Source organism: Tachypleus tridentatus, chromosome 7 (assembly GCF_004210375.1).
Source record: "Tachypleus tridentatus isolate NWPU-2018 chromosome 7, ASM421037v1, whole genome shotgun sequence".
Lineage (NCBI taxonomy): Eukaryota > Metazoa > Arthropoda > Merostomata > Xiphosura > Limulidae > Tachypleus > Tachypleus tridentatus.
In genome coordinates, this window is record NC_134831.1 from 104,535,611 (window position 1) to 104,562,565 (window position 26,955).

Here is a 26,955-nt window from a genome sequence, read left to right on the forward strand (position 1 = left end):
TATTTAATGGCTAAGTACATAGCATATTTGGATTGTAAATGTAAGAACTTGTGGCTTATGCACCTTTACTGCAAAAATTCAGTTTACGTTTAATCAGTTATTCAAGAATTGATGATAGGTGCTGTTGACCTAGCTGCTTTCCACATAAATAAAATTTATTTGTTCTGAAATGTATTTTTATTTTTGTTGACTTGTTTTGGATCTGTTTGCCGTTATTCTCTTTCCAAAACCTGTTCATTTGAAAGGCTTTTGTACATTCATTCATTCATTTTCATAAAAGTATTAGCATTTCTTTACCTCTCTTTACATTTACCACTATTTTATTATGCTTTTCCTTTTATAGTTTTCAACACATACTCGTAAATTATAGCACAGTTTTCAGTTAAATATAAAAATAGATTTTCAAAAGTAATATTAAAGTTTCTAAAAGGTTTTAACAACTTATTATGGCTGAATTCTTGTACAAACAGCAGAACAAGTCTGTCATAATAGTCAAACATGTCAAGCATGAAGGTCATTTTTGTATCTTGATAAAATTACACATGGTAAATATGTAACAATTATTTCTTTTTTTTCTTAGCCTAACCAATCCACATAAATAATGCAATCACCACACTTTGTAATATTTTTACAGAAGTTTTGTGTAATTCTTCAGTTGATTTGAAACTTATCTGTTCATAAAACTGCTAATGCCTAATATTTTAAAATATTTAAATTAATCATATGTTGCTTTTACATAAAATTATGCATTTTTCTAAGTAAGCTACATTTAAGATATACAGATCTGCATACATATAAACATGATTAACACTTTTTTAAGTACATAAGACAATTTAGAAACTGAGGAACAGTGTTTCCAGTATTGCATGCTAAGAATATCTGGTATAAAGCGGGAAAATTTAAAACACACTGCTATTGAATATACAACTAAAATTAACTTTCTTTAGATGGCATTCAATGAAAGTGATATATGTTTGTTTTTGTTTTTGGAATTTCGCGCAAAGCTACTCGAGGTCTATCTGCGCCAACCGTCTCTAATTTAGCAGTGTAAGACTAAAGGAAAGGCACTTAGTCATCACCACCCACCGCCAACTCTTGGGCTACTCTTTTACCAACGAATAGTGGGTTTGATTGTCACATAATAACGCCCCCACGGCTGAAAAGGCAAGCATGTTTGGTGCGACGGGGATGCGAACTCACGACCCTCAAATTACGAGTCGCACGCCTTAACCCACCTTAACCCATGGCCATGCCGGGCCGTGATAGATGATTTGGTTGCTATACAGATATAATAAAAATAAACACATACCTAGACAACGTCCCTGCTTCCTCGAATGCCCTTGTCAGAATTGCCAGATTGTCAATACTTCATATTTTTCCAATTGTGATTGCTGTGTATGGTAAAAACGTAGACAATATTACACCAGAATTTCTACATGTTTTGGAGTAGTTGTTACATGCTAGCTTGTAATGTCAACTGTACCAAAAGGTTTTCCACCTGTTTCTTGTTCATTGTTTCAATTACAGTAGCAACAAAACAGAATTATTTAACACAATTCTGTCAGAATCTACACTATCCATGAATAGTTTAAAATAACGTATTCTTTAACTACCTATCTGATGTAGAATTTATACCTCTTTTTAAACCTTTGTGATGGGTTCACTACAGCACATACAAAAATAACACTGGATTGCAACTAGTTTTTCGTCAAAAAGAACGTACAGCAGTTATTAATATTGTAATAAACCACCTTATAACACAAAAATGTTGTTTTTATTTAGTTAAACAATTTGGTGTAATAAGCTCATTTATTTTTAATGTTAATGTCTTCTACACACTAATGCCCACTACAGAAATTATATAATGAGTATACAACACTTCTTACAATAATGAAGTATGTCCCATTCAAGTGACATATTCTAAAGACGACGGGTGTGGGTGTTAAAACTATAATAAAATAAAGGACAATACAACGTTTCGATATTCTTAGGTCATATTCAGGTTAAATAAGATCGTGTAGCCCCCTAATAGCAGAGAGGCATGTCTGCGAACTTGTACTGCAAGAAACCGGGTTTCGCTAACCGTGCTTAAAATTGAACAACAACAAATAGGGTAAATTCTCTAATGTATAAAACCATTACGATAGACTAGTACGATGAAAAGAAGTTCAAAAACGAAAATTGTGTATTTCACTTGAATTATATTCCTATCTGACCACGATAATGTTGATATTGTAAGTACTCGCCCCATCTTCAATTGTTTTTTTAACACACTAATAAAATTCTCGGAACTCGACAAAAAACGTTGGATTTGTAAACAACGTTTTTGACAGCAAAATTATTAGAAACCCTAAAACACATATTCAAACATGTTTATTGTACTTTCATTCTCTGTGAAATTTAACAATGTAGCATTTTTAGCCAGCATAAAAACGACATAAAAGTGTTCTAAAAAGTGGCTTTTCAAATTATCATTTTAATTCTACAGCATTGCATAAAAATTATGACGCACGTGTTTAGTGGCAGAATTCTTTTTAATTTGAATACTACATGCTCGATCACCCACGATGGACACACTGTGAGTATTCTTCAAAACAAATAAACGAATAATTGTTTTTGTGCATTTATTTTGCTTCATATTTATACGCAGTGAACGGGCAAACGTTTAATCTCCCACATTCGAAACTCGGCAAAATATATCGAGTTTTGACTTTTCAATACATGTTCTAAAAGTTGGGACTATCAAGTTCATATTGGAAATGCTGTTTAAAATACTTCCTCATAAAAAACGTTTTCAATATTTGCACCCTCAAGGACACAATTTTTTTCAAAAGATCGATTGACCATACCCCTGATAAAGATACGTAGAGTTTATCCATTAGAAAAAATAGTCTTAGCTAAGCATAACCTCGACGTTCCACATTGTAGTCGAAAGAATCTCGTCAGAACGCGAAAGATGGAGTCCACGAAACGAGATCGTAATTCAATATGAATACCCCTAAATGTGTTTTGATTTGGAAGATCATGATGTGGTGTAGTTGAGTGAAAAAATTAGTCAGCTCCCCTGTTTTTTGCCACTAAATCCAAACCCTTTTGTTCGTTCTTTTTGCCAGTTTTCTCTCTTGTGTTGAACACATTTCATCTTGCAGTCTGAAAAATACAGAAAGAAAAATAAAAAACAGAAAAGAATGTAGATCATATATAGTTATAATAATTAGAACAAAAAACACTAAAATTCGTAAACGAAAACGTTGCTAAGACAGTCAAACATGCTAAACTCTAGGTCTACATGTAGACAAAGATTATCAGAAAGTTATTCTAGGATCTAAGTTTATCAGCACATAAACATGAATTTATAAATACCTTTATTGATTTGCTTCATTCTGATTGGTTGAAAACCTTTCGAGACTAGCTTCAATCCATTTTAGGAGAGTTAATGTTCAGTCATTCCAAAGGTTTCATAAAGTATGTTAGCGATAAGCAAGAAGCATTGTGAGCTAAAAACGTATTCCAAAACAATTTCTGATCAACAACACATACTGTAGTAGCTAATCGACTAAAGTTGAGTATGGCAGTAAAAGAGTTAAGGGAATGATAGCTCGGAGAAAAACTTTGTGGTGCTCCCCTTCCATTGGAGCCCTAGGCACGTGCTTATTTTGCTTAATGGTTAATCCAAGGCCGATCACCAGCAAATCGAGTTTTTCTGTTTTCCGTGGGGGCGTTACTATGTAATGGTCAATCCCACTATTCGTTCGTAAAAGAGTAGCCCAAGAGTTGGTGGTGGGTTGTGATGACTAACTGTCTTCTAACTAATCTTACACAGCTAAATTAAGGACGTCTAGCGCAGATAGCTCTCGTGTAGCTTTGCGCTAAATTCAAAAATAAACATTAAAAATGACATTGACAGAAAACAATCAACACGAGCAAGAGTGAAAAATTCAGGAATAATAGATGAGACAACGTAACAATTTTCCAAATTGTGTAATCATTAAACGTTGGCCTCTCTTGGTTGATTACCGGACAACATGGGGGCTTGAGGAGAGGGTGGAGAGAAAAAGCAAAACACTCAAGGTGGCTGGTGGTGTGTGTTGCGTTTGTTTAGTGAGGTAACGTAGTTGCATGGGGAAATATATCTATTTCAAGTGACTAGTGTTCCTGCAAATTTGACTATCGTCGTTGAAAAGTCATTTTGATTCTATGTTCTTTCTTAATACATTGTAGAAAGACTTTAAAAGCATCTTTTAATTGTGTTTAGCTCATTTATATCGTGTACTTCTGTGCACGGAGTGTAAATTGGGTAGTGGTAAACTAATCTTATTACTTTCGATTGAGCGGATTCTAGTGTTTGATAAAGAGAGTTTGGTAGGTGAAGTGACTTTCCGATTCTAATATTTACCAGTTGTACGTTTTATATATGAAAATAAGTAGCGGATTTTAATATGATTTTAATAACTATGCTTGTTTTAATTTAATATATCTTTAGATATGTGTGTATCTTGTATTGTTAAATGTGTAATGCGCAAGTCCTGTCTGTTCTCTAAATTTCTAGAATATTTTGTAGTATAACAATAAACAAGATACGTTTTTCCAAAGCACTCGTTTTATCTTCGAATATTTTTGTGAACTGAACTTTTAAGAACGTCGCCCTAAAGTTTTTTTAATTGACCTGCACTCCTAGAGACAGTTAAATAATAGTGTTGGTCTGCTAAAGTCGAGAATGTTACAGGCCTCCTAAGCTATAATTATGAAAAACGATTATTGTTTGTTTTGAATTTCGTGCAAAGCTACTCGAGGGCAATCTGCGATAGCCGTCCCTAATTTAGTAGTGTAAGACTAGAGGGAAGGCAGCTAGTCATCACCACCCACCGTCAACTCTTGGGCTACTCTTTTACCATCGAATAGTGGGATTAACTGTACATTATAACGCCCCTACGGCTGAAAGGGCGAGCATGTTTGGTGCATCAGGGATTCAAACCCGCGACCCTCATATTGCGAATCGAACGCCTTTACCTACCTGGCCAAGCAGGGCGTAAAACGCTTATGAATCGGAAAATTATTTCAATTGATGAGGAACGTTTTCAGATTTCGAACATTCCAAAACTCAGTGAATTAACTTTGGACATTATTATTTCTACGAGGATATTGGATATTTTCGTTGGGAAAAATTGATGCTTTTGAATAATAGAGCTTGCTAGAATTCCCGTAAAATGAAATGCGTATCAACATAAAAGTAATTTTCACCTCGTGAACTGTATACAAAATATTGAATTCCAGATCAGACACAGGACTAAATATTGTTTGTAAGCTCCTAAAACTTTTGTGTATCAATCATTATCTGTAGCAATCATTTCAATGAAAAAAGGAAGAAAATGTTTTGTCACAACCATGTTGGCAAATATCATAAATTTCACATATATCAATATTCAATTGACTTTTAATTAAAATTTCCATTTATTTGAAATCGTAACATGTAATGCACATAAAATAATAAATCGGTGATTTGTTCGAAATTATTGTTCGTAACTATGAAGGCGGTAAGTCTTCGGATTTACAATGCAAAAATCAGGGGCTCAATTTCCCTCCGTGGACTCAACAGACATCCCAATGTGGCTTTGCTGTAAGAAAACACACACACACACACATAATGCTAAAATTAGATGTTCGATTCCCCTTGGTAGACACAGCAAATAGACTGATGTGACTTCGTTATAATAAAAACACACACGAAGCAGGTTATTAAACTTGCGTTGTTGCCTTCAACGCAACCTTTGGTGGTTATTTATGTTTAGATAATTGGTTCGTTCCTTTGCTTTTGTAATTATTAGAACGATACTGGGCTTCTCTCTAGAAAACATCATGTACCTGAAAAATATTTCTCACAAAAATAAATGCGACAAAGGTATTTTTTTATATATATAGTGCGTCGTAAAGAGCTGCCACGTACACTTTCTAAACAGTGATGAATTTTTTATGGTATCACACTACTTATGTAATTCCTACACACCTCTTTACAATCCGATTTTATATTGAATCAGCGTTTCACGAGGCTTGCTAATTTATATATTCAAAATAATTTTGATATAAAGTACGGAATCCTGTATTTTTGCATCAGGGTCTATCAGGAACTTGTGGGTTACCTGAATTTATAAACTCAGCTAGAAGTTTAAATTATATAAGAAATGAATAGACTGGACACATTTTAAGAACAGTGAAAACATTCTTTATTGGAAAAGACACACAAATGAGTGTGCGAAAATAGTACACTCCTTTACTGTATAAGTGAGTTGATCTTAAACTAGCAAAATTAATATGTAACGTTCACAGAATGTAATAAAATGCAAGAAATTATACTTCGAAGTTTTAATAGACATAAAGTGACGATTCACATAGAACCATTTAATATATGAAAAAGCAGTTTACAAACAAACAGTAGAAAAACATTTGGTACTCGGTTTCCAAATTCTTCTTTTTAATACGTCATCTAAGCACAGATTTCATTCGGTGAGAGAACAACCCCGTCGTAAGCCCGAAATTGTGTTTTATCCCAGTGAATTATGTTTCCATAGATATGTCGTTCCGAATGATGGACACATTTACTCAAGTGTTTAATTTGTTCGTGATTCAGAACCATGTCCCAAAGATTAAGTTCGCTCAGTTCGCCTTCCCAACTTTGATCTCCATCAAACCCACCACCGACAGTATCCTGGTCTTGTCCAAGAACAACTAAGCCCCTTCGACGAAGGGTAGCTCCCATGGCGATCCCACTTGTGTTACCTTCACAATGGAAACCATCCACGGCTATAGTCGTCTCACCTTTCCATGATGACCACGTGTGACATGCATGATGCCACCTTCCAATATGTATTTTATTTTTGTACTGTACCTTCAGCTGGGGATTCCCATGAACGTTTAAGAAAAAAATCACCTTGTTCATCCAGAGATGTTGCAATCTCATTGTCTGTTTCAGTGGAAGCGTATGAAAACATGGTAAGAGAGGCCTTTAAGCGATGAATCTTGAACCAGTAACATAAGGTAATTTCGTGTAGATCAGGCAACGTTCCTATCATTACTAGTCGCGGGAATGACGGAGAACTTGACGGAGGAAATTTAACCTTACTGCTGATTTCACCTTTCTCTAGAGCAGAAGTTAGAAATAATAGAAGGCAAATGAACACAGCGGTCTCGCAAGCCGGTCCGTTGTGTTTTCATTTTTCCCTCTACGAAACCACCAGAAGTAAATGAATGTAACATATTCTGGTATCAAAAACATGCGACTTAAAATAAATCGAAAGTTAGGGTATATTAGTACTGTAAAGACATAGTTTTTTATCTTATATCTGTCGCATTGATGAGAAAACAATTAACTCGCCGAAAGGATTAGAGTCTGGTTTTAAAGTTGAGTATGTCTAAAAACTTTCGTATGCTGCTGTATTAAAAATCACTTTTAATTTAAAAGAAAATAATTTCATCAAGCATACAACTTATCATTATGAAAATGGCATGGGAATATACAAAAATGTTCAGCAATTAAAACCTGATAATCGTATTAAAATAAGTATAAACTCACGGTCCTGATACTTGCCTGGAAAAAGATTACTGCGTCAGATCTCAGTGGATGTTTCTTGTGTTACTAAAATCTTCACACACAGGTATATATATAGTTATCACTTTTTTTTTTTTTCTCCTGGGAGCTTGCCAATTACTGTCTGTTACAGTTTACTTCTTCAAATTGTCACTCAAGAAAAATTCGACAACCTTGTAACGTGTTGATAGACAAAAACTGATAATTGACGCAGGGTTACTAAAACAGTTTACACGTGTGTGTAACGCCGTACTTAAAATACACAAATCCTCAAACATCAGAGCGGTTGCTATGCTATGACAAGTTTCCTAAATTCCTATTTTTAATAATTAATACTTTGCATTACTTTAACACTAATATTAATTTAGAAGCAAAGACAAGTTAGTTGGTTAATGCTGACACTTAATTATTTAGTTTATCAGTGAGTTTTATTGCAATAATAGAACTACAATTTAATGAATTGTTCCTCTGTGGAACAGAGTCACCTTACGAAATTACAATGTTTAAAGCTGGACTTGGAAGGAGCAGACAGCTCACCATGTCTCTAAATATAACAAATAATTCTGATAACATTTTAGTGAAATTAAAAAAAAAAACATTTTGAAGTTTCCAGAAATATGGAAAGGTAATGCATCTGTGTATTACACAAACATTGGTAAAACTTTAACATAAATATGAGAAAAAAAACTGTTATTCTTTTGACATTTGTTATATAAATATATCGAGAAAAATAGAAATATATAACTTAGTAAACTGATAAAATGTAGTTCAAAGATACCCCAACGTGCACAGTGTTTAATGTTTCAGCAATACAAATAATTTCTGACCTATCTGACCAAATTTCGTGTCACTCTGACTGCCCCCTCATTAACTCTCAAACTCCTAGCATATTTCCAGTTGAAGTGAAATTGCGTCACACTTTTCTTCGCGCTATATTACTTACTGTTAGGCCCTATTTGTACAATATACAAAAACCCTAATATACATAAGCCACAATATTCTTATGTGCGATTCATAAGTTAATTTTTCAACAATTTTGTTATTTTCTTTACAGGAAGAGCCCCTTTTGGCGTGTTTAAAGATTTGGAAAAGTAATATAAAATTATCTAAAAATCCACTAATTAGATATTTCTAATTAAATAAGTGTTGCATAACAACTTCAGAAACACTCATTTAATTTTTGCAATGAACCTGATGAATAAAAATATCGACATGGCTATCATTTTTTCATCGTGACGCGAGTTTCTTTATATTTTGTTGAACATAAAATTTTACAAAGAATACATAAAAATGTTTAGCTCGAAACTATAATTTTACAGCGTTGTTCCAAATTGTACTCCATACTGAACACTTAAGCATTCTTAAAAGGATCTACACAAGTCAGTCACCTCACTGTGCAACCTTACATTTTTCAAAAATACAAAACAAAATCAACATTCGAATCAAATGATTATCGATGGTTTACATTCTTAATATTGGTAGCCAGATGTCTTAAGTAATGAGAATAAGAAAACCAAATTATGATATTGCGGGTCAAAACAGCAGTTTTCAAATTACTTGTCCATTTCTAATTTTTTTTTACTTTCCTTCAAGAACGTGCCTCAAAGAAATAGTTTCGCCTTGAAATTGGATAAAACAAAATGTAATTAAACACATAATCAATCGTTATTCAACCTGACAGCCAAATAATAAACAAGTCTTTGAAACACGTGTATGTTTAGTATCAAATTCATGATTTATTTAGTAGCCTAAAGAATCTTTGTAAGTAAAGGTCATTGTGAGTTTGCACGTGTTGAGAAATAGGTTGATGTGAAAAATCACGTTCAAGGTCTTTGAAGCTCCGTTTAGTATATTAAACCATTTAAACGTGTTATATTTTAAATGCTAGGTAATGAAACCGAAATGTGTCATAATCAGATCTGTTATTTATGTCAAAGGTAAAATTTATTAATAATATTAAGTTTTAATTTCCACATTACTTTATTGCAAATTCATAAGAAGTTGGACGTGTAATGTGAAAATAAAAAGTTCCAATTTCACTTGTGATATATTCATTACCGATATAATAAACGTTTAATAGATTATTCTGATGAATCGCAACCTTGTTATTCTTGCCAATGTATTTTGTTATAATGATTCCCCATAATTTGCTTCATTTTAGCCATATTTTACGGTACGTCGTTTTTAACCATTCGAATTCCATCTTTCTGCCGTTGAAGACCTCTCACGAGCACCATTTTTGCTTTCCTAGTTAGACTAGGTGGACATTTTCCCAATATTGTTTTACCTTACTTGACTACAGAGTTTATCTTAAAATCTCCCAGTTTCTTCCTTCAGCTTATCCCTGCACGGCCTGTCACCTACGTCCAAATAACGGTCTTATCACGTATCTGCTTTACTTTCTGCCATCCATCAGAAAAATAACCATTGAAATATACGCAGTAGTACAAGCGAATCAGTCGCAAATATTATGTTGGTGACACAATCTATTTTCAATTTATTGGTTTCATCAATCGACAGAACATAATGGGGTTGTTTATGTCTCCTTGTAGGAAACTTGACTGTTTGACCAGCTTTGCCCCCCAGTGTCTCAGTTGTAAGTCTGCGGACTTGTAACGCTAAAATTAAGATGTTCATACCAGAGTTAGGCATACAACACAGACATTTCTTCGTATCAACTGTATGATTCATTTCAAACAAACAGACGAATAAAATAAAAATTCTTGTTCAGAATTCTGTTGTTCATCAACACAATGAATGCCCAAGTAATTATCTTGCTGTCTTTTTTAGAAGGAACTACCTGTAACCACCTCACTATCTAGCCTCCCTTTACTTAATATATCCTTAGTTTCCAGGTAATATCTAGAATTCCGTGATAATAACAGTCATCTCCAAGAAAATCTCAAACCTAAGCCGACCCAACAACTATAAATTCATGAGACTGCTAAACACCTTGGGATAAATTATAAAAAAAGAAATATCAAACACGTTACTACATTACATAGAAATTAGAAACATTCTCAGTAATAATGAGAACGAGATCAGAAAGTGCAGACAGAAAACAGTTCACTTAGTAAGATTAGTCGGAACTATACACCAAGGGGTTAATCGTAACCATTCCACAGGTGCAGCCTTTCTGAGCATAAAACAAGTATCCGACACCGTCTGGCATAACTACCTAAAGTATAGCTGATTTAATACAGAATTCCTATTCCATTTAAGAATGGCTCCCTAGATTTAGTACCACCAGCTCTTCTAAAGTTAAGGTTAACAATTTCATATCCAGTTCGTTTCCACTGAAAGCAACAGACCCCTCAAGGTTTTGTCCACAGTCCCGCTACTCTACATCCTCTTTGTAAATAACATACTGCTATCACGGCTACTATATACACTCATCTCTCATTATGCTGATGACATTGAAGTGTGGAGAAGTTCACATTTCATCGCCGCGTCCAGAGTCCAAGACCAAGAGACATTGAATCAATTAGTTATATGGTGTAAAAAAACGAATAGTTCTTCTCAATCCAGTTAAAACACATACAATAGCATTTGACAGGAAAATAGAAAACTCAAACACATAACATACAACACTCTAGTGACCTTTAATATTACAGCTAAAATTTTAGTTATCATATTATATTCACGACCATCATAGACTACTCATCAAACCTGTTTACGAATATCACTGCCCAATCACATCTAATATGCCCATCATTTTGTATAAAATGATCCAACAGCAACAGGTCATCGCGATCAAAATGGCATTTCTTCTCCATAAGTACACCCCATACTTCTACGTCAATAACCCCACCGATGAACTTGTCATCAAATTCCGCTTCCACACTCTAGCCCACAGATATTACAGCAAAGCCCAAGCAAGAAGCAGCCAAACACGTATCTTTCCAGCACCTTCTACATGGTATATATACATCTAACATCTATCCATTCAACTATGTCTTCTGTGTATATTATTCATGTACTAACTATTGTACTCAAGCTATTAATTTTTAGCGAGTTTCTGTGTAAATTTCATGGCAATTAGTTTGAATATCTCATCAGAATACTTGTGACAAAACACGCACAAAGTATGTCTGTGATAAAGCGCAACAGATATCGAAAACCGGTTTCTAGCGTTAATAAAAAATAATTAGAATTTTAAATTAGAAGACATACGGCTTTACCACTGGGAAGCAATGATTTATTAATCTCGGTCGATCACTTCCTCATACCTGTACCAAAAGAAAATAAAAACACTTATGCTAGACTATAACCCTTTGTATATCTTGTTTAATAACAAGAAACAACAATTAGATTAAGATATCAAAAACGTATTTATAACGGATAGAATGAAAAAGTGACAATTCTCCAAAGGAAGAACGAATATCGATCCGATCACATAGATCAGCTTCGATATATCTTAATGTATATATTTTTTCATTGCAAGTTTTACAGTTACTGTTATTCAACTGGTGTTTTTCTAATTCGAACTTTGTTTACCGTCTTCTTACTTTATGTTCCGTTGGGATCTATTCACAAATAAATCTCGAATATTAAAATTTTCAATGAATGAGCAATTTACTGTAAAAACAACAATACGTCTGCATAATGCGCCTGCGTGATGCTCTTGGGTAAAATTAGCACTGTGCGTGTTAATAACGCATAATTACAAACAGAATTATGAGCACTTTAGAAACTAAGCTATCATAGCACCACCCCATTTCCAAAACTTTAAAGATACCTATAAATATATTTAAAAGCATTGTAACAACATCAACAGTATATAAGAAGCGAAGACAGATACCAATATCTTAGAACATCCCCAGTTGAGGAACGTCTTACTTTTATTTGAAACTAAATCATTACCACGATTATACTATATGTGTTTGTGAAATAAACTACTAAGTACTTTGAAACTTTATAACAAGAACTACTAATATGGTGGCACAAATTTCGCCCTTTCAATAATTTTTCAACGTACACATTTCAAAGCAAACTTTTAAACAAAAGAAACACACTTATGACAACATTTTTTCCAAAATTCGTTAAATAATTGAAATGGGTGTAAGTAAGTGAAGGTCAGGTTTTTATACGGGACCGGAATCCTAATAATAGGTGTCTCTAACTTGTTGACGATAAATTTCAACAATACATGGACTACACACAGTCTATTTGATTAAAAACGGTATATTTAAAACATGTCAAACATACGTGCAGAATTTCGTTACACTGTTTATTATCAGACATCAGGAATGCATATGTTCTAACCTTTATAGTGTCTTATTATCATTTATATGTGTGAAATATTTGTATGTTCTAATTGTATCTTTTATTTTGGTTGATTAAACTGAGAAATCATTTAAAATAACATATTATAAACAATAACTTGTTATGCTACCTTTTATATGGCAAGAAATGACCAGTTGGACCGAGTTAAAATTTTTAGATAACAGAAATGGTCTTGTACTTTAGGTTAAGAACGAGAAATTACGATTAAGAATTTGTTTATAAGTGTGAAATTGGTTAAACATTACTCTAAATATAATCTCTGTGTGTGCATATTTCCTATTTATCCATGAAAAAATCAACAATGAAATGCTTCTTCACAATCACTCATTTTTGCAATTTAGTCTCAAAGATAAATGAGCTTTATACTAACGCAAACGATAGCATGATAGCAGTTATAACTAAAGCTTTAGATGTAGCATATCTCATAAGGTTTTATGTGTATTTGTCAAGATGAAAAACGTGAATATGAAAATACTCTTTTGTGCTTATTTATTGCTGAATGCGAGTTTTGGTTTCAGCTGTAAATAGCGTATTTGAATAAGACAAACTTTATGTTATACACACACGCACAATTAAAAATATATTTACATTTATAGGGTTGGACTGCAACATTTTGTAGATTTTAATGAAAAGTTATACTTTTTGGATACAGCTGTGATGGAAATTTACTGTTGCATTGTCTAAATAAATATTTACGAATTTTTGTGTAGTTTGAAAACAGGTGCAGTGGGATTTATTGTTTAGATATACAAACTGGAATTTGATCAAGTCATTATAGCATAAAAATTGCTGAAGTTACGCTTATATTTCACCCATGTTACGTCATTCTACTGTTACCTTTTGATTACCTTACATCTTGTGTATACACATCAGTATATGTTTCACGTAAATTGTTATATAGATTTTTTTATTATGTTTGCTTATTACTCTGTCAACAGCACTCAAAATTCCTTTTCTCAGGAACACTTTCTGTTCAAGGACGAGTACCAAATATAACAACTGATTGTGAAAGATATGTGAAGCCACAAAATGTGTTGGTACATCTTTGTTTAAAGGCAGCCAAAATGATAAAATAACTTTGATCTCTGTGCTGTTTTAGGTGGCGATTTATGGGCTGCTTATTAGAGCAGAGACAATTCTAAAAATGGTTGGCTTCACCAAAATTTTATTTTGTACTTCTTCTATTTTAGTTGATGGCATAATGTGGTGTCTGATAATATCTTACTCCAACATTTAATGCAAGTAAAATTTAAAGATCAATTATATGTTAGATAGTGCTATGTTAAATATTTAAGTAAATGTAATAGTTATTTATTTTTTTATTTTGCTTTGTTGTTATTAGAGAGTAACATTTAAACACAATAAAAGGGTTATTTCTTTCCTTCATCTCAAAATCATTTTTCTGCAATAACTTATTTTTTACTTCATAGAAGAAAAAGGATTTCATATATTTTTCTTTCACTATGAAAAAGGTAGGGAGAGATTATTTAATTTAATTTCCTTATATTTTAACTATGTCATTAAATTGTTTCTTATAGCCTGTAAACCTTTACTTGTTCTGGTTGCTTCAGAGTTAACAGCTGTAGTCTAAACATTAACTTAATGAACAAAAGCTTGTGTTCTCTTAAAATTGTACCCATCTTCCATGTAGGTTGTAAAATAAATATCAGTTCTATACCTGTTTCAGTTATCGAACACAGGTGACAAAATATGTTAATGCTGTTTCAAATCGTATCCAGAAGCTACTGTTAGACTCAGGAAAGGTCAGCAACTTTAATCATAACTGATTCGATTAAAACAATTTATAAAAATGAAATAAATATTGAAATTTTTTCTGGTATCTTCCCTTTTTAAAATTAAAAGTGTTTCAAAAGAAAGAATGGACTTTTTATACTTATCACTTGATATAATTTGCACTGTTTTATATTAATATAGTGTGTTTACAATTCATTTTCAATTAGATTTATAGAATTACATGTGACTCCTGCAAAATTATATCTGCAATCATTTTATTGAAAATAGAAGAATAAATGTGTTTTCTAATAAAGTTTATGGTATGAACAGGAGTTAAAAATTCGTACGTTTGTTCAATTTAGAAAACGAGTGTAAAAATGTAGAAAATACGTTAAGGATGTAGTAATAATGTAAGATAATAAATCCTATTCAAAATAATCCTAAATGAGGTCCACTGTAAAAAAACCAATTATTCTTCTCCCAATAACAGTGCTGTATAATGTTGGTTTTATACTTTTTTCTTCCTATATTTACAGATTTAATTACGTACTATTCAGTAATAATATTTTCCACGTTATAACAACGTTAGATGATACAGATTTTATCATTGTTTTAAGGTACTTTTTGCTCCATCAAAAATAATCTGTAATAACTAAAATACTAATATTAAAATATTTAATGGATAAGTACATAGCATATTTGGATTGTGAATGTAAGAACTTGTGGTTTGTGCACCTTTTCTGCAAAAATTCAGTTTACGTTTACTCAGTTATTCAAGAATTGATGATAGGTGCTGTTGACCTAGCTACTTTCCACATAAATAAAATTTATTTGTTCTGAAATGTATTTTTATTTTTACTGACTTGTTTTAGATCTGTTTGCCTTTATTCTCTTTCCAAAACCTGTTCATTTGAAAGGCTTTTGTACATTCATTCATTCATTTTCCTAAAAGTATTAGCATTTCTTTACCTCTCTTTACATTTACCACTATTTTATTATGCTTTTCCTTTATAGTTTTTCAACACATACTCGTAAATTATAACACAGTTTTCAGTTAAATATAAAAATAGATTTTCAAAAGTAATATTAAAGTTTCTAAAAGGTTTTAACAACTTATTATGGCTGAATTCTTGTACAAACAGCAGAACAAGTCTGTCATAATAGTCAAACATGTCAAGCATGAAGGTCATTTTTGTATCTTGATAAAATTACACATGGTAAATATGTAACAATTATTTCTTTTTTTCTTAGCCTAACCAATCCACATAAATAATGCAATCACCACACTTTGTAATATTTTTACAGAAGTTTTGTGTAATCCTTCAGTTGATTTGAAACTTATCTGTTCATAAAACTGCTAATGCCTTATATTTATAAAATATCTAAATTAATCATATGTTGCTTTTACATAAAATTATGCATTTTTCTAAGTTAGCTACATTTAAGATATACAGATCTGCATACATATAAACATGATTAACACTTTTTTAAGTACATAAGACAATTTAGAAACTGAGGAACAGTGTTTCCAGTATTGCATGCTAAGAATATCTGGTATAAAGCGGAAAAATTTAAAACACACTGCTATTGAATATACAACTAAAATTAACTTTCTTTAGATGGCATTCAATGAAAGTGATATATGTTTGTTTTTGTTTTTGGAATTTCGCGCAAAGCTGCTCGAGGTCTATCTGCGCCAACCGTCTCTAATTTAGCAGTGTAAGACTAAAGGAAAGGCACTTAGCCATCACCACCCACCGCCAACTCTTGGGCTACTCTTTTACCAACGAATAGTAGGTTTGATTGTCACATAATAACGCCCCCACGGCTGAAAAGGCAAGCATGTTTGGTGCGACGGGGATGCGAACTCACGACCCTCAGATTACGAGTCGCACGCCTTAACCCACCTTAACCCATGGCCATGCCGGGCCGTGGTAGATGATTTGGTTGCTATACAGATATAATAAAAATAAACACATACCTAGACAACGTCCATGCTTCCTCGAATGCCCTTGTCAGAGTTGCCAGATTGTCAATACTTCATATTTTTCCAATTGTGATTGCTGTGTATGGTAAAAACGTAGACAATATTACACCAGAATTTCTACATGTTTTGGAGTAGTTGTTACATGCTAGCTTGTAATGTCAACTGTACCAAAAGGTTTTCCACCTCTTTCTTGTTCATTGTTTCAATTACAGTAGCAACAAAACAGAATTATTTAACACAATTTTGTCAGAATCTACACTATCCATGAATAGTTTAAAATAACGTATTCTTTAACTACCTATCTGATGTAGAATTTATACCTCTTTTTAAACCTTTGTGATGGGTTCACTACAGCACATACAAAAATAACACTGGATTGCAACTAGTTTTTCGTCAAAAAGAACGTACAGCAGTTATTAATATTGTAATAAACCACCTTATAACACAAAAATGTTGTTTTTATTTAGTTAAAGAATTTGGTGTAATAAGCTCATTTATTTTTAATGTTAATTTCTTCTACACACTAATGCCCACTACAGAAATTATATAATGAGTATACAACACTTCTTACAATAATGAAGTATGTCCCATTCAAGTGACATATTCTAAAGACGACGGGTGTGGGTGTTAAAACTATAATAAAATAAAGGACAATACAACGTTTCGATATTCTTAGGTCATATTCAGGTTAAATAAGATCGTGTAGCCCCCTAATAGCAGAGAGGCATGTCTGCGAACTTGTACTGCAAGAAACCGGGTTTCGTTAACCGTGCTTAAAATTGAACAACAACAAATAGGGTAAATTCTCTAATGTATAAAACCACTACGATAGACTAGTACGATGAGAAGAAGTTCAAAACGAAAATTGTGTATTTCACTTGAATTATATTCCTATCTGACCACGATAATGTTGATATTGTAAGTACTCGCCCCATCTTCAATTGTTTTTTAACACACTAATAAAATTCACGGAACTCGACAGAAACGTTGAATTTGTATACAACGTTTTCACAGCAAAATTATTAGGAACCCTAAAACACATATTCAAACATGTTTATTGTACTTTCATTCTCTGTGAAATTTAACAATGTAGCATTTTTAGCCAGCATAAAAACGACATAAAAGTGTTCTAAAAACTGGCTTTTCAAATTATCATTTTTATTCTACAGCATTGCATAAAAATTATGACGCACGTGTTTAGTGGCAGAATTCTTTTTAATTTGAATACTACATGCTCGATCACCCACGATGGACACACTGTGAGTATTCTTCAAAACAAATAAACGAATAATTGTTTTTGTGCATTTATTTTGCTTCATATTTATACGCAGTTAATGGGCAAACGTTTAATTTCCCACATTCGAAACTCGGCAAGATATATCGAGTTTTGACTTTTCAATACATGTTCTAAAAGTTAGGACTATCAAGTTCATATTGGAAATGCTGTTTAAAATACTTCCTCATAAAAAACGTTTTCAATATTTGCACCCTCAAGGACACAATTTTTTTCAAAAGATCGATTGACCATACCCCTGATAAAGATACGTAGAGTTTATCCATTAGAAAAAATAGTCTTAGCTAAGCATAACCTCGACGTTCCACATTGTAGTCGAAAGAATCTCGTCAGAACGCGAAAGATGGAGTCCACGAAACGAGATCGTAATTCAATATGAATACCCCTAAATGTGTTTTGATTTGGAAGATCATGATGTGGTGTAGTTGAGTGAAAAAATTAGTCAGCTCCCCTGTTTTTTGCCACTAAATCCAAACCCTTTTGTTCGTTCTTTTTGCCAGTTTTCTCTCTTGTGTTGAACACATTTCATCTTGCAGTCTGAAAAATACAGAAACAAAAATAAAAAACAGAAAAGAATGTAGATCATATATAGTTATAATAATTAGAAAAAAACACTAAAATTCGTAAACGAAAACGTTGCTAAGACAGTCAAACATGCTAAACTCTAGGTCTACATGTAGACAAAGATTATCAGAAAGTTATTCTAGGACTTAGGTTTATCAGCACATAAACATGAATTTATAAAATACTTTATTGATTTGCTGCATTCTGATTGGTTGAAAACATTTCGAGACTAACTTCAATCCATTTTCTGAGAGTTAGTTTTCAGTCATTCCAAAGGTTTCATAAAGTATGTTAGCGATAAGCAAGAAGCATTGTGAGCTAAAAAAGTATTCCAAAACAATTTCTGATCAACAACACATACTGTAGAAGATAATCGACTAAAGTTGAGTATGGCAGTAAAAGAGTTAAGGGAATGATAGCTCGGAGAAAAACTTTGTTGTGCTCCCCTTCCATTGGAGCCCTAGGCACGTGCTTATTTTGCTTAATGGTTAATCCAAGGCCGATCACCAGCAAACCGAGTTTTTCTGTTTTCCGTGGGGGCGTTACTATGTAATGGTCAATCCCTCTATTCGTTCGTAAAATAGTAGCCCAAGAGTTGGTGGTGGGTTGTGATGACTGTCTTCTCACTAGTCTAACACAGCTAAATTAAGGACGTCTAGCGCAGATAGCTCTCGTGTAGCTTTGCGCTAAATTCAAAAATAAACATTAAAAATGACATTGACAGAAAACAATCAACACGAGCAAGAGTGAAAAATTCAGGAATAATAGATGAGACAACGTAACAATTTTCCAAATTGTGTAATCATTAAACGTTGGCCTCTCTTGGTTGATTACCGGACAACATGGGGGCTTGAGGAGAGGGTGGAGAGAAAAAGCAAAACACTCAAGGTGGCTGGTGGTGTGTGTTGCGTTTGTTTAGTGAGGTAACGTAGTTGCATGGGGAAATATATCTATTTCAAGTGACTAGTGTTCCTGCAAATTTGACTATCGTCGTTGAAAAGTCATTTTGATTCTATGTTCTTTCTTAATACATTGTAGAAAGACTTTAAAAGCATCTTTTAATTGTGTTTAGCTCATTTATATCGTGTACTTCTGTGCACGGAGTGTAAATGGGTAGTGGTAAACTAATCTTATTACTTTCGATTGAGCGGATTCTAGTGTTTGATAAAGAGAGTTTGGTAGGTGAAGTGACTTTCCGATTCTAATACTTACTAGTTGTACGTTTTATATATGAAAATAAGTAGCGGATTTTAATATGATTTTAATAACTATGCTTGTTTTAATTTAATATATCTTTAGATATGTGTGTATCTTGTATTGTTAAATGTGTAATGCGCAAGTCCTGTCTGTTCTCTAAATTTCTAGAATATTTTGTAGTATAACAATAAACAAGATACGTTTTTCCAAAGCACTCGTTTTATCTTCGAATATTTTTGTGAACTGAACTTTTAAGAACGTCGCCCTAAAGTTTTTTTAATTGACCTGCACTCCTGCGGACAGTTATATAATAATGTTGGTCTGCTAAAGTCGAGAATGTTACAGGCCTCCTAAGCTATAATTATGAAAAACGATTATTGTTTGTTTTGAATTTCGTGCAAAGCTACTCGAGGGCAATCTGCGATAGCCGTCCGTAATTTAGTAGTGTAAGACTAGAGGGAAGGCAGCTAGTCATCACCACCCACCGTCAACTCTTGGGCTACTCTTTTACCATCGATAGTGGGATTAACTGCACATTATAACGCCCCTACAGCTGAAAGGGCGAGCATGTTTTGTGCAACAGGGATTCGAACCCGCGACCCTCAGATTACGAATCGAACGCCTTTACCCACCTGGCCAAGCAGGGCCTAAAACGCTTATGAATCGGAAAATTATTTCAATTGATGAGGAACGTTTTCAGATTTCGAACATTCCAAAACTCAGTGAATTAACTTTGGACATTATTATTTCTACGAGAATATTGGATAATTTCGTTGGGAAAAATTGATGCATTTGAATAATAGAGCTTGCTAGAATTCCCGTAAAATGAAATGCGAATCAAAATAAAAGTAATTTTCACCTCGTGAACTGTATACAAAATATTGAATTCCAGATCAGACACAGGACTAAATATTGTTTGTAAGCTCCTAAAACTTTTGTGTATCAATCATTATCTGTAGCAATCACTTCAATGAAAAAGGAAGAAAGTGCTTTGTTACAACCATGTTGGCAAATATCATAAATTTCACATATATCAATATTCAATTGACTTTTAATTAAAATTTCCATTTATTTGAAATCGTAACATGTAATGCACATAAAATAATAAATCGGTGATTTGTTCGAAATTATTGTTCGTAACTATGAAGGGGGTAAGTCTTCGGATTTACAATGCAAAAATCAGGGGCTCAATTTCCCTCCGTGGACTCAACAGACATCCTAATGTGGCTTTGCTATAAGAAAAACACACACACACACACATAATGCTAAAATCAGATGTTCGATTCCCTTGGTAGACACAGCAAATAGACTGATGTGACTTCGTTATAATAAAAACACACACGAAGCAGGTTATAAAACTTGCGTTGTTGCCTTCAACGCAACCTTTGGTAGTTATTTATGTTTAGATAATCGGTTCATTCCTTTGCTTTTGTAATTATGAGAACGATACTGGGCTTCTCTCTAGAAAACATCATGTACCTGAAAATATTTCTCACAAAAATAAATGCGACAAGGGTATTTTTTTATATATATAGTGCGTTGTAAAGAGCTGCCACGTACACTTTTTAAACAGTGATGAATTTTTATGGTATCACACTACTTATGTAATTCCTACACACCTCTTTACAATCCGATTTTATATTGAATCAGCGTTTCACGAGGCTTGCTAATTTATATATTCAAAATAATTTTGATATAAAGTACGGAATCCTGTATTTTTGCATCAGGGTCTATCAGGAACTTGTGGGTTACCTGAATTTATAAACTCAGCTAGAAGTTTAAATTATATAAGAAATGAATAGACTGGACACATTTTAAGAACAGTGAAAACATTCTTTATTGGAAAAAGACACACAAATGAGTGTGTGAAAATAGTACACTCCTTTACTGTATAAGTGAGTTGATCTTGAACTAGCAAAAATTAATATGTAACGTTCACAGAATGCTACTAAAAATGCAAGAAATTATACTTTGAAGTTTTAATAGATATAAAGTGGCGATTCACATAGAACCATTTAATATATGAAAAGGCAGTTTACAATCAAACAGTAGAAAAACATTTGGTACTCGGTTTCCAAATTCTTCTTTTTAATACGTCATCTAAGCACAGATTTCATTCGGTGAGAGAACAACCCCATCGTAAGCCCGAAATTGTGTTTTATCCCAGTGAATTATGTTTCCATAGATATGTCGTTCCGAATGATGGACACATTTACTCAAGTGTTTAATTTGTTCGTGATTCAGAACCGTGTCCCAAAGATTAAGTTCGCTCAGTTCGCCTTCCCAACTTTGATCTCCATCAAACCCACCACCGACAGTATCCTGGTCTTGTCCAAGAACAACTAAGCCACCTTGACGAAGGGTAGCTCCCATGGCGATCCCAGTTGCGTTACCTTCACAATGGAAACCATCCACGGCTATAGTCGTCTCACCTTCCCATGATGACCACGTGTGACATACATGATACCACCTTGCAATATGTATTTTATTTTTGCACTGTACCTTCAGCTGGGGATTCCCATGAACGTTTAAGAAAAATCACCTTGTTCATCCAGAGATGTTGCAATCTCATTGTCTGTTTCAGTGGAAGCGTATGAAAACATGGTAAGTGAGGCCTTTAAGTGATGAATCTTGAACCAGTAACATAAGGTAATTTCGTGTAGATCAGGCAACGTTCCTATCATTACCAGTCGTGGGAATGACGGAGAACTTGACGGAGGAAATTTAACCTTACTGCTGATTTCACCTTCCTCTAGAGCAGAAGTTAGAAATAATAGAAGGCAAATGAACACAGCGGTCTCGCAAACCGGTCCGTAAAGTGTTTTCATTTTTCCCTGTACGAAACCACCAGAAGTAAATGAATGTAACATATTCTGGTATCAAAAAAATGCGAGTTAAAATAAATTGAAAGTTAGGGTATAATAGTACTGTAAAGACATAGTTTTTTTTCTTATATCTGTCGCATTGATGAGAAAACAATTAACTCGCCGAAAGGATTAGAGTCTGGTTTTAAAGTGGGTATGTCTAAAACTTTCGTATGCTGCTGTATTAAAATCACTTTTAATTTAAAAGAAAATAATTTCATCAAGCATACAACTTATCATTATGAAAATGGCATGGGAATATACAAATATGTTCAGCAATTAAAACCTGATAATCGTATTGAAATAAGTATAAACTCACGGTCCTGATACTTGCCTGGAAAAAGATTACTGCGTCAGATCTCAGTGGATGTTTCTTGTGTTACAAAAATCTTCACACACAGGTATATATATAGTTATCACTTTTTTTTTTCTCCTGGCAGCCTGCCAATTACTGTCTGTTACAGTTCACTTCTTCAAATTGTCACTCAAGAAAAATTCGACAACCTTGTAACGTGTTGATAGACAAAAACTGATAATTGACGCAGGGTTACTGAAACAGTTTACACGTGTGTGTAACGCCGTACTTAAAATACACAAATCCTCAAACATCAGAGCGGTTGCTATGCTATGACAAGTTTCCTAAATTCCTATTTTTATTTATTAATACTTTGCATTACTTTAACACTAATATTAATTTAGAAGCAAAGATAAGTTAGTTGGTTGAAGCTGACACTTAATTATTTAGTTTACCAGTGAGTTTTATTGCAATAATAGAACTACAATTTAATGAATTGTTCCTCTGTGGAAGAGTCACCTTACGAAATTACAATCTTTAAAGCTGGACTTGGACACAGCAGACAGCTCACCATGTCTCTAAATATAACAACTAATTCTGATAACATTTCAATGAAATTAGAAAAAAAAAACATTTTGAAGTTTCGAGAAATATGGAAAGGTAATGCATCGGTGTATTACACAAACTTTGGTAAAACTTTAACATAAATATGAGAAAAAAAAATGTTATTCTTTTGACATTTGTTATATAAATATATCGAGAAAAATAGAAATATATAACTTAGTAAACTGATAAAATGTAGTTCAAAGATACCCCAACGTGCACAGTGTTTAATGTTTCAGCAATACAAATAATTTCTGACCTATCTGACCAAATTTCGTGTCACTCTGACTGCCCCCTCATTAACTCTCAAACTCCTAGCATATTTCCAGTTGAAGTGAAATTGCGTCACACTTTTCTTCGCGCTATATTACTTACTGTTAGGCCCTATTTGTACAATATACAAAAACCCTGATATACATAAGCCACAATATTCTTATGTGCGATTCATAAGTTAATTTTTCAACAATTTTGTTATTTTCTTTACAGGAAGAGCCCCTTTTGGCGTGTTTAAAGATTTGGAAAAATAATATAAAATTATCTAAAAATCCACTAATTAGATATTTCTAATTGAATAAGTGTTGCATAACAACTTCAGAAACACTCATTTAATTTTTGCAAGAAACCTGATGAATAAAAATATCGACATGGCTATTCTTTTTTCATCGTGACGCGAGTTTCTTTATATTTTGTTGAACATAATATTTTACAAAGAATACATTAAAATGTTTAGCTCGAAACTATAATTTTACAACATTGTTCCAAATTGTACTCCATACTGAACACTTAAGCATTCTTAAAAGGATCTACACAAGTCAGTCAGCTCACTGTGCAACCTTACATTTTTCAAAAATACAAAACAAAATCAACATTCGAATCAAATTATTTTCTCAAGGAATCGATGGTTTACATTCTTAATATTGGTAGCCAGATGTCTTAAGTAATGAGAATAAGAAAATCAAATTATGATATTGCGGCTCAAGACAGCAGTTTTCAAATTACTTGTCCATTTCTAATTTTTCTTTACTTTTCTTCAAGAACGTGCCTCAAAGAAATAGTTTCGCCTTGAAATTGGATAAAACAAAATTTAATTAAACACATCATCAATCGTTATTCATCCTGCCAGCCAAATAATAAACAAGTCCTTGAAACACGTGTATGTTCAGTATCAAGCTCATGATTTATCTTATAGCCTAAAAAATCTTTGTAAGTGAAGGTCATGGTGTGTTTGCACGTGTTGAGAAATAGGTTCATGTGAAAAATCACGTTCAAGGTCTTAGGAAGCTCCGTTTAGTATATCAAACCATTTAAACGTGTTATATTTTAAATGCTAGGTAATGAAACCGAAATGTGTCATTATCAGATCTTTTATTTATGTCAAAGGTAAAATTTATTAATAATATTAAGTTTTAATTTCCACATTACTTTATTGCAAATTCATAAGAAGTTGGACGTGTAATGTGAAAATAAAATGTTCCAATTTCACTTGTGATATATTCATTACCGATATAATAAACGTTTAATAGATTATTCTGATGAATCGCAACCTTGTTATTCTTGCCAATGTATTTTGTTATATTGATTCCCCATAATTTGCTTCATTTTAGCCATATTTTACGGTACGTCGTTTTTAACCATTCGAATTCCATCTTTCTGCCGTTGAAAACCTCTCACGAGCACCATTTTCGCTTTCCTAGTTAGACTAGGTGGACATTTTCCCAATATTGTTCTACCTTACTTGACTACAGAGTTTATCTTTAAATCTCCCAGTTTCTTCCTTCAGCTTTATCCCTGCACGGCCGTCACCTACGTCCAAATGACGGTCTTATCACGTATCTGGTTTACTTTCTGCCATCTATCAGAAAAATAACCATTGAAATATACACAGTAGTACAAGCGAATCAGTCGCAAATATTATGTTGGTGACACAATCTATTTTCAATTTATTGGTTTCATCAATCGACAGAACATACTGGGGTTGTTTATGTCTCCTTGTAGGAAACTTGACTGTTTGACCAGCTTTGCCCCCAGTGTCTCAGTTGTAAGTTTGCGGACTTGTAACGCTAAAATTAAGATGTTCATACCAGAGTTAGGCATACAACACAGACATTTCTTCGTATCAACTGTATGATTCATTTCAAACAAACAGACGAATAAAATAAAAATCCTTGTTCAGAATTCTGTTGTTCATCAACACAATGAATGCCCAAGTAATTATCTTGCTGTTTTTTTAGAAGGAACTACCTGTAACCATCTCACCATCTAGCCTCCCTTTACTTAATATATCCTTAGTTTTCAGGTAATATATAGAATTCCGAGATAATAACAGTCATCTCCAAGAAAACCTCAAACCTAAGCCGACCCAACAACTATAAATTCATGAGACTGCTAAACACCTTGGGATAAATTATAAAAAAAAGAAATATCAAACACGTTACTACATTACATAGAAATTAGAAACATTCTCAGTAATAATGAGAACGCGATCAGAAAGTGCAGACAGACAACAGTTCACTTAGTAAGATTAGTCGGAACTATACACCAAGGGGTTAATCGTAACCATTCCACAGGTGCAGCCTTTCTGAGCATAAAACAAGTATCCGACACCGTCTGGCATAACTACCTAAAGTATAGCTGATTTAATACAGAATTCCTATTCCATTTAAGAATGGCTCCTAGATTTAGTACCACCAGATCTTCTAAAGTTAAGGTTAACAATTTCATATCCAGCTCGTTTCCACTGAAAGCAACAGACCCCTCAAGGTTTTGTCCACAGTCCCTCTACTCTACATCCCCTTTGTAAATAACATACTGCTTTCACGGCTACTATATACACTCATCTCTCATTATGCTGATGACATTGAAGTCTGGAGAAGTTCACATTTCATCGCCGCGTCCAGAGTCCAAGACCAAGACACATTGAATCAATTAGTTATATGCTGTAAAAAACGAATAGTTCTTCTCAATCCAGTTAAAACACATACAATAGCATTTGACAGGAAAACAGAAAACTCAAACACATAACATACAACACTCTAGTGACCTTTAATATTACAGCTAAAGTTTTAGTTATCATATTATATTCACGACCATCATAGACAACTCATCAAACCTGTTTACGAATATCACTGCCCAATCACATCTAATATGCCCATCATTTTGTATAAAATGATCCAACAGCAACAGGTCATCGCGATCAAAATGGCATTTCTTCTCCATAAGTACACCCCATACTTCTACGTCAATAACCCCACCGATGAACTTGTCATCAAATTCCGCTTCCACCCTCTAGCCCAAAGATATTACAGCAAAGCCCAAGCAAGAAGTAGCCAAACACGTATCTTTCCAGCACCTTCTACATGGTATATATACATCTAACATCTATCCATTCAACTATGTCTTCTGTGTATACTATTCATGTACTAACTATTGTACTCAAGCTATTAATTTTTAGCGAGTTTCTGTGTAAATTTCATGGCAATTGGTTTGAATATCTCATCAGAATACTTGTGACAAAACACGCACAAAGTATGTCTGTGATAAAGCGCAACA

General features: G+C 33.3%; 2 pseudogenes across 1 annotated transcript; both read right to left on the reverse strand.

Annotated features, from left to right (window-relative positions):
* Positions 1-6,338: 6,338 nt before the first annotated feature.
* Positions 6,339-7,202, reverse strand: LOC143254906 (C-reactive protein 1.1 pseudogene; annotated as a pseudogene).
* A 14,254-nt stretch (positions 7,203-21,456) lies between these two features.
* On the reverse strand, positions 21,457-22,875 carry LOC143256320 (C-reactive protein 1.1 pseudogene; annotated as a pseudogene). The gene is made up of 2 exons (XR_013031241.1): positions 22,828-22,875; positions 21,457-22,478 (listed from the first exon to the last, which is right to left on the reverse strand). The product of XR_013031241.1 is annotated as a C-reactive protein 1.1 pseudogene (transcript).
* Between the last annotated feature and the right edge of the window lie 4,080 nt (positions 22,876-26,955).